General features: G+C 41.1%; 2 long non-coding RNA genes across 2 annotated transcripts in view; one reads left to right on the top strand and one right to left on the bottom strand.

Annotated features, from left to right (window-relative positions):
- Positions 1-1,675: 1,675 nt before the first annotated feature.
- Positions 1,676-6,663, bottom strand: LOC137473803 (uncharacterized). The gene is made up of 3 exons (XR_010998999.1): positions 6,308-6,663; positions 4,559-4,731; positions 1,676-2,824 (listed from the first exon to the last, which is right to left on the bottom strand). It is a non-coding gene; the product is annotated as an uncharacterized lncRNA (long non-coding RNA).
- Positions 6,664-6,971: 308 nt separating this feature from the next.
- Positions 6,972-12,615, top strand: part of LOC137474959 (uncharacterized) — a 78,140-nt gene continuing 72,496 nt past the window's right edge. The window contains exon 1 of the long non-coding RNA XR_010999584.1: positions 6,972-7,058. This is a non-coding gene — a long non-coding RNA (uncharacterized lncRNA). The remainder of the gene's footprint in view (positions 7,059-12,615) is intronic.

Genomic DNA, 12,615 nt, shown 5'->3' with positions numbered 1-12,615 from the left:
ACTCTTTCTCACAGATTCATTGGTTCATAAAAATTACAGGCATAAAACCAGCCTTTAGATTTTTATGAAATCTGTTAAAAAAATCTAGCAATATAAAAATGTGTTATAATTTGTGGCATCCCTTTAGTTACCAAAAATGACTGAATTATGGCAAACCAATTCAAATTTAAACATACTGTCTACAGTGCTGCCAAAAGATAAAATCATGCTTGAGTGCCACAGCCTTATTTTATAGCTTATGCCTGAAGACAAATTTTATGGTTCAGATAAGGCCTTTTGAAAATAGACATTTATGACTCTTTTATTAAAGAGGACTCTTCTCTGGCCACCACTGTGATAAAATTGTATCTCTGCAAAACAGATGATAGTGTCACTTTGACTTTTACCATGCAACAGAGGGCTGCTTCAAACAACACACAAAAATGCTCCAGTTTGGATTGGCAAATGTTTGTGTTATTCTTTCTGTGGAAACTGCACATTCCCTTTAAGGCTAGTTGTCCTAAAATTAAAAGTGAAATTTTGACATTGGAAGGTTTTGGTTTTAGAGAACTTATGAGCTATGCATGGTTTGACTAGATTACCATTCTCCAATCCATGAGGAGTTCCCAAAGCCAATGATGGACCATTGTTAAACATTTTATTACCATTGGAAGGTCCTGCTCCTACTAAGTGCACAAGGGCAAGGGAGAGACTTTGATCATTCAGTCTGTTTAGCTGTAGCTTCACTGCATGGCTCTGGCTTGTCTCTCTCCTATCTGCTTTAGCAAGGACACAGCCCAGGCATAGCTCTGGGGACAGTTCATTCCAGGCTCTTTTCCCCCAAATATATAGAACTGTCCTGCCTCCTTTCCCCTCTACAGTCATTCCACAATGCCCACATCAGCACTTTTGCCCTCCACTCACTGCTGCAGTGTATCCCTGGGCATGCAATACACACACTACATCCGTCGCTATCAGAACACCCTGATGGACTGCAAAATGCCCCTTACCTTATTTTGAACACTTTCAGCTGAAAACAGCAGGTCATGTAGTAGCAGCATTTTAGAGGCACCAAGGTATGACTGAGGCACAAGGATATCTGCTTTGAAGGGAGCTAATCTTTACTGGTGTGGCCACAAGCCAGTCAACACTGCTTAGAGGCTTCTACTCAGCCATAGTGAACAAAGAGCAAACTGCAAGCAAGCACAACAGTGTCAAGGCATTGGCTTGAGAAGTAACACCTATCAGTCTTACTGTTTGGTGTTTACTAACCCCCTGCCTGGCCTACTTTTGCCAGAGGATCTTTTAACCAGCCCTGCTTCAGAAAGTGGCCAGGAGTGGTTTGAGGGATAACACGAGGTTATCATGTAACGACTGGCTGCAACACAAGGTATAGTGAAGACCATGCTCTGGACAGGATCCAGCTGTGCTGCTGTAAGCAAGCCAGGCCATCCCCTTCGTTTGTATGTCAGAAAACATACCCCAGTCATCCAGCTGTGGCCAGTATTTCATTGTAATCAACATCATGGTTTGCTACAAAAATGTGAAAGGAAAACACAACAAAGCTGTTTAAATATGGTAGGTTCTCTATTGCTGTAATGTCCTTTGTAACTTTGTGACTTAATTAGCTGAATTCAGTATGATTTTAGTGCTGTTAAAGAGAGCCCCGTTTCAATCCCAACATTTTCCCAACAGAAAAGTTCCAACATTTCAATATTGTTTTTATTACATATGAAGAAAAAACGTGAGCATGTAGTTCTCCAGAAAACAAGATGTTCCCACAAATTTTAATTAAAAATCTCAACGTTTTTCTGCTGTTTTTAAAATCTAAATGAAATGTTATCATAGACCACAATCAAAAAAAAAATCCACTTTGGTTTACTGAAGTGAGCCCAAATGATTCATTTTAAGGTCTTCACCTCCCATCATACACCCAGCATAATGAAGTAGTGTGACTATGCAGAGTTCTCAAAAGAAAACATGTATTCACAATGAAAAATGTAGGGATTGAGAAGCCTCTAATCTATGACTGGGGCAACAATTTTCATGATGATGGGTTCCATCTGATCAGGTGTAGACATCTACTGCTGAGCTGGTTGTCTGCTCTCCTATTAGAGCTACTGGAACGAAACGCACTGTGTGGAAAGTGAGCAGGGTTCAGTTTCTGAATGTAATTTAACCACAGAGACTGAGCTAATGATATAATTCTAGGTAATTTTAATGAGTAGAAACAGGCCTTTTTTGAGTGAAATCCTTTGCCAATATTAACTTCAGATTGAGACAGAAAAAGACCCAGAGGCAGGCACAAAACATATTTAATTTGCATTTTATATTTTTCCATACTTGGGTAAATTTCTGTCAGGTATTTTACTGCCCATATTGCCCAAGACACAGACATTCTTTGCACACTTCTCCAGCACTGGTGTCTGAAGCAGCCCAGAAAGCCCGTGAATGATCTCTGTAGCATCTCTCAAGTTAATCAGTGTCAGTAATGATGTCAGACAATGACAATGAAGTGAAAGGCAGAAAGAGCTTTTCTGAATGCCAGGAGGTAATGAAGCTTTTGAACTCATGCATAGCATCAGATCACTCTGTGTTGCAGTTATTAGAAGAGTCTGGTAGATAACTTAATTAGGCACATCTTTAAACACCACAGGTGAACAGTCATAGATTCTGAACAACAAGGATTTTCTTTGTACTTGCTGCAGGTTTGACTTGCTTGCAGGACTCACCAAGAAGAAATGCAATTGTTTTCGTGTCTGAAGACCTCAGAGTTAGGAATGCCTTGCCAGTGTCTCCTGGGCAATGGAGGAATCTCTGTAAGCTTGCTCTCAGCTTCTGATTGCTACAGCTTTTAGGAAATCAGAGCCCCTCACTCCACCCAACCCAAACTTTCTGTACCCTATTCTGCTGTCCCAGAATGGAGGTGGGAGGAAGAGCACCCCATCACCCATCAGCCTAAAGCTAGATGGTTGCTGTGAAAAATGAAAATCACTTCTCTACTAATCTTTGCTACCTTAACTGTCATCAGCAAAACCTTGATAGGCAGAACTACCCAACTTTATAAAGAGCTTTTTATGTCTGAAAGACATTATCTAATACTGTGTGACATATTGCAATTCTTTGATTACTGTCTGGAGATGTAAGAAGAACTGAAGCAGCCTGTTCCTAAATTGCACCATGCTATGATAGCAGATCCTGGCTAACTGGACAGGATATTTCTTGAAAATCCACTCTGTTGAAAGAGAATGAAGAATCTTGGTTAACCTAAAAAAAAAAAAAAAAATCAGTTGTGTTTTTCCCCAGAACTATTCTTCCCAGACTTCCCATATAGGAACAGTGGCATCATATTTATGTATGCCATGTGTTGACTTTTGGATTCTATGTTTTGGTTTTCTCTGCGAGTGTTATTATTGGCCAGGATGGAGGCAGAGGGTATGCCAAGCTCCAGTGCTAATCTTCAACTATTTAGAAATTCTCCAAAAGGATCTTAGGTTGCATAAAGAAATCTCACAAGATGGTCAAGATGGACTTATTTGTGAATCTTAGAGTATTTTTTGCGTTTTTAATGGGCCATTTTCTGTTGATGTTACCATATTTACACTTTCTTTGTATGCAAAAAAACAAAGCATCAGAGATGTCGCAGCAGTGTCAGTGAAAAAAAGACATTTGAAAAAGAAAATATAAATCTCTGATGACACTTTAATTACAGAAGCCTCTGAATTTAATAATTGGCAAAGCACTCCCATACTTACTGTTCTCCTTCACCTCTGTATATTATTAGTTTGGTGTTACCCACAACAGAAAAATCCCTCAAGGGGTTTCCCTTTTGAGATTTTTTTAAGGTAACTTCTGTTACAGTAGCTGGAGTTTTTCACACTGTGCTGCCCACTCTTATAAGCCTTGTTTTCCTCTGCAAGGGAACTGAGATGTTACAGGCACAGGGTGTTCTTTTTTGGCCCCATCATGCAGCATGAACCCCCACAGAACGCATGACTTGTATGAGTTGACATAGGCAGGCATAGACAGTTACACAGTCACACTGTTGTCTCTTGAATATACACAGCAAAGAGGCCAGGTATGAGTGCCATATATATGCCAAGAGCTCTTGGCAGTTCACACTTCCACACACAGTTAAAATGACTTCTCACTTCTAAAGTTGCTTTCCTCTTTCAATCTAATTGCTGTCTTACAGCCCAGTGTGATGGTAGCTCTGGTACTGTCACTCATGTAACTTTTCTGCCAGGGACTGACTGGCAGAAAGGCATGACTCAGTCACTGGTCCAAGCTCAGACCCTGGAGTCCCTCATAAATAAGCACAGGTACACACTGTTTGGCACTTCCATGCAGAATGGTCAGAAAATTAAATTTAGTACAATAAACCAAAGGCTTTGAAGAAAAGGTTTTTCCTTAGTCATAAGCAATGCACAGTACAAATGGACGTAAAAAAAGGGAACATGGGAGGAGAGAAACAAAATACACGAATATGCCCAAAGGCAAATTACCACCCCAGAACATACCACTGCTGGATAAATCCAAGTTTCTTCCCTGTCAGTGTGGAAGCAGAACAGTGACTCACCTCAGACAACCACAGCAGCCACCACCTTGTTTGTCTTTTGTATTCTTGAAGCATATTTTGCAGCTCATGTCTAAAAATGAAGATCTGTATTTTCTTGAATAACTCTTTGAAATTATTTTTCTCAGCCAGTTGCCAGTGGATGAGTAAAGCCATTCTCACTTGTGATACAATTCCTGAATGGAGGGCAAGTCACTTTATCAATTGTTGGTATTTTATATGACAAAGAGTTTGAAAGAAAATAATACAACAAGAAGAGCAAAAAGATACATTTGATACATGAAACAGCTTCTCAATTCAACTTTTTCCACTGCAAATGACAAAAGACAATCCCCTCATAGGAGCTATTGACCAGTAATTTTTCCATGGTAAAGGCTTTGTAGTATTTCTCTGTCTGTCCGATATAGAACAGGATGTCTTCACTGGGCTCCCAGGAACTGAGGATTAACTTCAGCTGTGGCAATCTTAGCTCATGTACAGGAATTTAAGCGGCAGTGGAACTCCTTTTTAAAGTTTTTAGTTTACATGGTGACTAGAAACTACCTGGCCAACTTCATAAGAAACCCAGAAAGAACATAAACTTGCAAATTCCTCCTTTGCATTTCGGTGTCAATTTCTTTCTGTACCTTCCTGTATAGGGGAGGTTTTGAAATGTCTTAGGCACCACAAGGTGCTCATATGATTTGGAAATCCCTGATCAGGGACCAGTCTGAGCTGTCTCCCCCACTTCTCCCAGCCTCTCACACATATTCCAAGGCTCTACTCAGAACAGCTATTTTTGGCTGTTTCAGAAAGCTGTCTTGTTTATTCCAAGAACCTGTCTGAAGAATTTACACACCGGAGCCCACGTTGCCAAGAATATGGAAATTATGACTGCAATACAAAGGACAGCTAATAAAACCAAGGCATGATCCTAATGAAATAAATGCTTATTTGTGTCCACTCTAGGAAGCAGGAGATCTTTATGTGTGCAAAGGTGCAAGAAAAAAATTCTTGCTGCTCAAAATGGTGGCATTATTATTTTAATAGGATAATAACTAGATGAAGACACATTCAAATGATGTCAGTGCGATCTTTTACAAGCGGAAGTGCAGAAACTGCACCTGTGAATGGGAAGACAGTACTCTTCTGACTTGTCCATAAACTGTGGACATGGTCCTGCAGCAGCTGAAATGGCAAGAATTGGCTTTAATGGAACAGTGGTTCTAGCTCTGTTTGTGGAAATTTTTTGAGATTGCACACAAGAATTAGTATCCCCAGCTGATAATAGTTCTTCTCCACCAATGCAAGGCACATTTCAGGATTGATATCTTGCCAGACTTCCTATGAAATTAAAGTTGTGGTGAAGTAGTACAATGAGAAGCATCAAACAGTGTGATGTGAAAGGATGTGAATCACTGCTGAAGTGCAGTACTTGTGTGTGGTGGACAGGAAGGTGGGCTAGATTCAGAATTCTTGGCTGTTACTTAGTTTATGACCTGGAATGGGACACTCAGTTGTTTTGCTTGTTACCGCGTGTACAAATGACACCAAATTGTTATTCACTTCTTGCTTGTACACCAAGGAATTAAAAAAAAAAAAAAAAAAATCAACCCCTTATGCAAATAATGATTAGCGCAGTTCTGGGACCCAGGACGCTCCTGGAGATGATGACGCCTTGGGTGGAATGCCCTTTTCCTGAGTCAGTCGCTTCCCCAGAGCCACCCCCGCGCCTCCAAACACAGAAACTCCCTGTGCCGAAACGAAACGCACAAATTCGTGCGGAGTTTCGTCCCTGAGAAGACCCTCGACTCCTGCAACCCGTTACGACTTGCTCAGTGCCATCTGGGAATGGTCTGAAATGGCATTGCTGGGGTTCCAGCTGTTCTTGCCTAGGAAAAGGTACACCAGGTCCCGGTACCGAGGAGGCGCGTTGCCCTGCCCGCCTCCCCGCGCCAGTCGCCGCTTTCTGCAGAAAGAACGTGGCTCTGGCTCAGCAAGACGGGCTCCTTTCGGCAGTGAGTCCCGCTGTGGAGCCCGCACCCGCCGGGAAGGGGCCTGCTTGCAGCGAGCGCGGCCGGGAGGCGCCTCTGCCCGGGCCTGCCGAGGCGCGGCCTGCGCGCTCCCCCTGCCGGCGCAGCGGCGCAGCGAGCCCGCCGTGCCCGCCGCGGGGGAGCGGGCGGCCGGGGGCAGGGCTGGGCGTGTGCCGCTCTGCGGGTTACACCGGCGATTCGCCAGGACGGCCGGACAGAGGGCGCCTTTCCAGCCTCCCGGTGTTCATCTGGGAGTGAGGTTCCTATGGGGTGTTAAATAAAGCTGAGCTGTGTAACAGTAGCAGCGTTCCCTTGACGTTCTGAGCGTTCTGACGATACAGGAGAGGCCGGCAGTATCCAGGGGCGGCCCGTGGGATCTGTTCGGGCAGAGCGTCACTTCTGAAAAAAACAGAAGTAGTTTCCATGTTGTTGGGTTTTCCAATGTCTGCCAGCTGCAGTGGTCTGCCTCAGTGGGGACAGTGGAGGGCTACGTGAACACTAGTGAGGCCTCGCACTGGTTGTGGAAGTACTGTCTGTGCTGTGGGCCGTGTAGATCCCCCTGCACCTGGGCAGCTGGGGACTGACTGGCTGGGTGACAGCACTGCCAGCTGGACCTGGGATACAATAAAAGTTATTTTCCAGAAATGCAGCCTTTTACAACGGTGTCCAGCAGCATCCTGGGCTCCACTGGGCAGGGTGCTGTAGCAGATTGAGGGAGATGTTACTTCTCCCAGCCTGACTCAGCCCTGGCAAGACTGCAGTCGGAGTGTTCTGTCCAGACCAGGGCTCTCCAGGACAAGAGGGAGATTGACATACTTGAGTGAGTCTTGAAAAGGATCACTGAGATGATCAGGGGATTAGATCCAATCCTGATGTGCAAGGATAAACTGAGAGAGATGGGACTGTTTAGACTACAGGAGTGTAAATTTAAGGGGTTATTATCAATGTGTGCAGATAACCTGGGCAGGGACACTAAATGAGATGGAGCCTGCTAAGTGGATCCAGTGAAAGAACAAGAGGGAATTGACACAAACTGAAAATGAGAAATCCTGCTTGAATGTAAGGAAAACTTTTAAACTGTGAGGGTGCCAAACACAGGCACATGTTGCTGAGAGACCCTGAGAAGTTTCTGTCCTTGTAGATGCTTGAAACACGGCTGAGCATCATATGCATGAAGCTGCTGTAGGTGACTGTGCTTTGAGCAGAGAGATTGGACCATATAATTTCTGAAGGTCCCTGCCAACCTCAGTCATGTATCTTCCTTTTAAAAGAAATATAAAGAAAAATAAGGCAGTAGGAGAGGAGAATATTTCCCTTGCTCTCTGTATGCTAAAGACTGAAACAGATAAGAGGGTTGGGTTTTTTTTCTCTTTTGTTGTTGAATTTAGGTGAAAACATGAATAAGAATGGGAGGGGCACTGGTAAACTGAATACTTCTATTATTACTCAGTCAAAAGGAGTGCAAGCCTGAGAGGGGGACTTTTTTTTTCCAGGCCTGAAAATCCATTTGGAATAACCTTTTCTTTTGGCTGGCTGCCTTTTTCAGCAGGGAGATTAGCAATAAGTTTATTTGTCATCTTCAAGCAGGTATAAGCCACCTTTACCATTGAAGTCTTATGTGTGGACTTGTTCACTGTAAACTTTTAAAAATTAATTTTAACTATGTATTTTGAGTGCCACAGAAATGAAAATGAAGTTTTAAACTGTAGGTCTGAACACGGATTTAGAACATCTAGCAATACAGGGTGCAGTCATTTGCTTCTGCAGTCCAGTGTCCAATTGGATGCTCCCTGAAGTTAACTGGAACATAGCAATCAACCTCTCTTTGTTAAACTACACAATGTAAGATCCTTACTCAAGGAAAATCTCAGCTGCAGGCTTTGTATAACTATTAATCCTCTTTTTAGCTTTTGTGTAAATACTGTGTAGCTAGTAAATACAGAGGCCTGACTTTTGATCATGTTTGTCTTTCAGGAGATATCCTGAAACATGTATATATAATCTATAAATATGATCTAATTAGGAAATGCATTGGACACATCCTGGTGTTAATCCCTATTCCTTAGTCAAAATGTCAGTGAAAGAAAATGTCATGCTCAGTAATCTGTCTTTGCATCTCAGATTGCTGTGGACTAATACTGTCTACTTATGAAACCATACTTTGTATACTCTTGCAGCCTATAAAATGTGGATCCATATTAGGCAACAAGGCAGCAGAAGTTGCAGAGTTTCCGTGTTGAAGCAACAGGAAGCATATCCTTCTTTTCTGGGTTGTGCATACTTGTGTTTCATAAAGTCAGTCTTCCAAAGGTTTTGATTTCTTCTTGTACATGAAGATGAACTTTGCATGGTAAACCAGCTGATTGCTTATGAGCTAGGGTTAGTGGGCAGCCAACATGTGTGATAGGGTGGGTGTCTGCTACAGACAGGTAGAAGAAGTAGATGAGGTCTTCTAACTAAAAAAAGTAATAAAGGAACATAGAATAAGTAGAAGGAGAGTCAGGTTATTCCTCCAAACCTTGAAGGAACAAAGACACTGTCTAGGTGTGTAGGAAATAAGTGAGGAAAGTGGAAGCCCACCTGAAGTTGGCCCATTTCACATTAATTAAAACAAACCATAGAATGAAATTACTTTTAAATTTGAAAAGCTGTAAATGTTACTGAAATTCACTCTTTGGAGGATTTTTCTGTGTTTTCATCTCTAGAGAACTATAGAGGGAAAACTGAAAAGAGAAAAGATTAGACTTAGCTTTTCCCTTGGATGAAAAGAAGATGGAAATGGCTTTTGCCTGATTCTCCCTAAGTTGCTTCTTAGATTAAAGCACCATAAGAGTTTATTTAAGCATAAAGTTGATTGCCTGTGTCTGAAACAAAGTTGAAAACATTTGCAGGTCAAGAAGCTCAAATTAAAATTTGTGGGAAGTACAAAACTAATTAAGGATATTCTTAAACATACAGATTTTAGACTGGTGACTGTTTTGGAATGCATCTGTTGGACTCAGGCGCTAAAAATGTTTACACTCTCTGATACAGTATCTCTTGAATTTTTTCAAAAGTACTTGAAGTAAGTAGGATTATTCCCCAGAATCAGAGCATTCCACAGCTCTGCTCTTCCCTCTTCTCTGAATGTGCCAGTACACTTGTAACTCCATTCCCAAGAAGCTTGGAAATATTTGGGTTTATTATTGAACAAGGCCAGTGGAAGTAAATATTCATAGCTTGGGTAAGAATAGTTTCTATAAAATACATGTTGCTGAATGTTTCATTCTGCTTTCCAAAGTACCTTATTCCTCTTGAAGCAGTTAGGATTGGGGTAAAGCTGGAAGATAATTTTCTTTTACTTTTATAGAAGATAAAAAAATAGAATTATCTCTGGCTTGCAGCCTGTAAAGGAATTTTTGTAGGTGTTAAACCATATACGCCTTTTGAGGCTGGTGCAATGTGCACTTTACATATTTATAGTTACAATGCCTCAGGTCTGTGTTTTGAACATAGTTCTGATCTTACAGTATCAGCAAACTGTAGATTTGCTCTGAAATGTATCTTGGTTTGGATATGAGAATCGGGCTAGATCTAGAGTTGATGACAGTATGTTTTATAGCTGGCTGCCTGTTTTGCATGGCAGGGATTTTAGTACTGTTCTGGTATTTCATATACTTATTTAGTGGGATGACCAACATTAACACATGAAGCAGCAGTAAGCAGTAAAGCATGAAGCAGTAAAATGATAGCATAAAGGCTTTCCTGCTTGTCATCAAGTCCACTAGATGTCCCTCCAGCTCTTTGTGAAACATAGCTGATTGAGGCTAAATGGATCTAAGATGAACAGCACTGTGTTTTATGTCTCATATCTTGCATATGTAGATCTTTTTGGATTCCTACAGCAGTTGTGGCTACAACATAAATCCAGTTTCAGAAGGTGATGGTAGATGACTTCCTTCTGTACGTGTACACATGTGATTTTGAGCTGTCAAAAGCAATCTTTCATTGTGTGGATAGTGGGCAGATACTACACTGGGGTGGTAAAACGAATGCATTTTTAGCTTATGCCTAGATTTTTACAGGAAAAAAGGACAATTTAGCTCAGTGTCAACATTTCCACTCTGCAGGTGAAGACTAGTCTGGGAGGTAATGTAACATAGTAGCTTAGTTGGTGGCCCTATCAGATATTCAGTCTTACTGTGAAAGTGGTCAGCTCAGAAACCCCAGAAGAGTTAAGATACTTTTTCACTACACCCTGAAATATGAAGATTAATCTCCTCAGAAATGCTGTTAGCTCTGTTCTGTATTTTCAGCTGCTACCTTTGAATTTGTAATCTTTTCAAGCGTTCTGCTGCCCTGATGCTTGTGACATCTGGAAATGCAGTTCCAGAGTTTGGGTAAATATCACATGAGATGAAAATGTATTTCGATTGAATATCCTTACTTCTGTGGTTTGATGCAAAGAAAATTAATCTAAGTCTTGTTCTTTGTATTTTTTAGTCCCATTGTCTCTTATTCACCTTGTTTCTAAGGAAAATAATCCTTAAATTTTTGTGATTTCTACCTGTACCCCTATTATTTCACATCACATTTTCTTTGACTTTTCTCCTTCAATTTCTATGTGTTATGTTTTCCATGGTGAGGTGACTAATGTAGCTTCTTTAGATGACAAAACCACAGATGTTGGCAAATTAATACACTAAAAATATTAGTTGTTGGCAAAATAAATTAGTTAAGATACAGAAAAAATAGCTCTTTGTATAACTTCATCTGCAGCACTATTCATATACTGATTACACAGACTGATAGTTACTTCTAACAGAGATAAAATTGTGTTGAAGATTAGACCTATTGCTTTATAATTAGGAGGTACTTCTGGTTTTAAATGTAATGTGACCCTTCTATTATCTTTTGCTCACTGTGCATTGTGCCTCTCAAAGTACATTCCCTGTACAGTAGCATAGCAGTTGTAGCTAAATAATAAGAGAGTAAGTGGTCTATGAAACCTTTGCTCGGTGTCAGGTATGTAAATAGTGTAGGATAGATGTTTCCATTTTAATCTTGTGTTGTAGGTGTGTGCAATAATCTGGGACAAGAGGTCCTTGGTTATTTGATGTGGTAACTAAGCAAGGATACCTCAGACCAAAGCCCTGGTGGTTCAGAGCTGTATGAACAGTGCTATTTAGAATCAGAGCAATAGTTCATCAGATCCTCTTGGTTCCTTCTGATCCAGCTGTGATCAGCAGAGCCCAATTATGTAATTTAAAATTACTGAGCTTAAGATGTGGGTGGGACATGGTGGAAGGAATTATTTTCTCTGCATGGGACATGGCACATGCTTTCAACATATCCAGCGATGACAGTGAGTTGGAGTGAGGATGGGAGGAAAGAGAGTATACAGGGAGGCCATGCAGATTTACTTTGGTAAATCAGATCTCTGGACTCTGAATCAGCTCTGACTACTTCGAGCCCTTATCAATAAAATGGGCTAATTGATATCCGTAACAGAAACTGGTAAAACTATTAAAAGAAAATATCAGGGTTTTTTTTTTTGCTGTAGAGGATTTTACCCAAATCATGTAAGAAATTTTTCTCTGATCACTGCCGCATAGCAAGTTGAGAAAACCACAATTTAATTCACTGTGGGAAAAATACTCCAAATTATGTGTAAAAAAATCTCCAACCACAAGCCAACACCAAGAAGATTATCTCTATGCTTTCAGGATTCCCTGAGTAAGCAGAAGTTCTAAAGCTGGTGTTATTATCCTGGACGAGCCTATGTTCATACGCAGACTGGCTTGCTATGGAGTTTCTTATGGCGTTTCAATAATAAGAGATGTGGTGATTCCCATATCCACATTACACCTCCCTCTTGGTCCTTCTAGACCACTTTGATCCTTTGCACCTGCTATTTTAGTTATTCCTGTGGTATTGACTGTCATGGATAGGAAGGAACTAAAAACACATTTCCCTTTTTCTCTTCTGCTTAGCTTTTCTTCCAACCTTCCTCTCCTCCTTTCTCCTATGATAATAGGAAAGCAAACAAGGGAAGTAACATTAGGGAAG

The sequence above is a fragment of the Anomalospiza imberbis genome, chromosome 5, assembly GCF_031753505.1.
Source record: "Anomalospiza imberbis isolate Cuckoo-Finch-1a 21T00152 chromosome 5, ASM3175350v1, whole genome shotgun sequence".
Taxonomy (NCBI): domain Eukaryota; kingdom Metazoa; phylum Chordata; class Aves; order Passeriformes; family Viduidae; genus Anomalospiza; species Anomalospiza imberbis.
The sequence above is the reverse complement of the archived record's forward strand: the minus strand, read 5'-3'. Positions and strand labels throughout refer to the sequence as shown.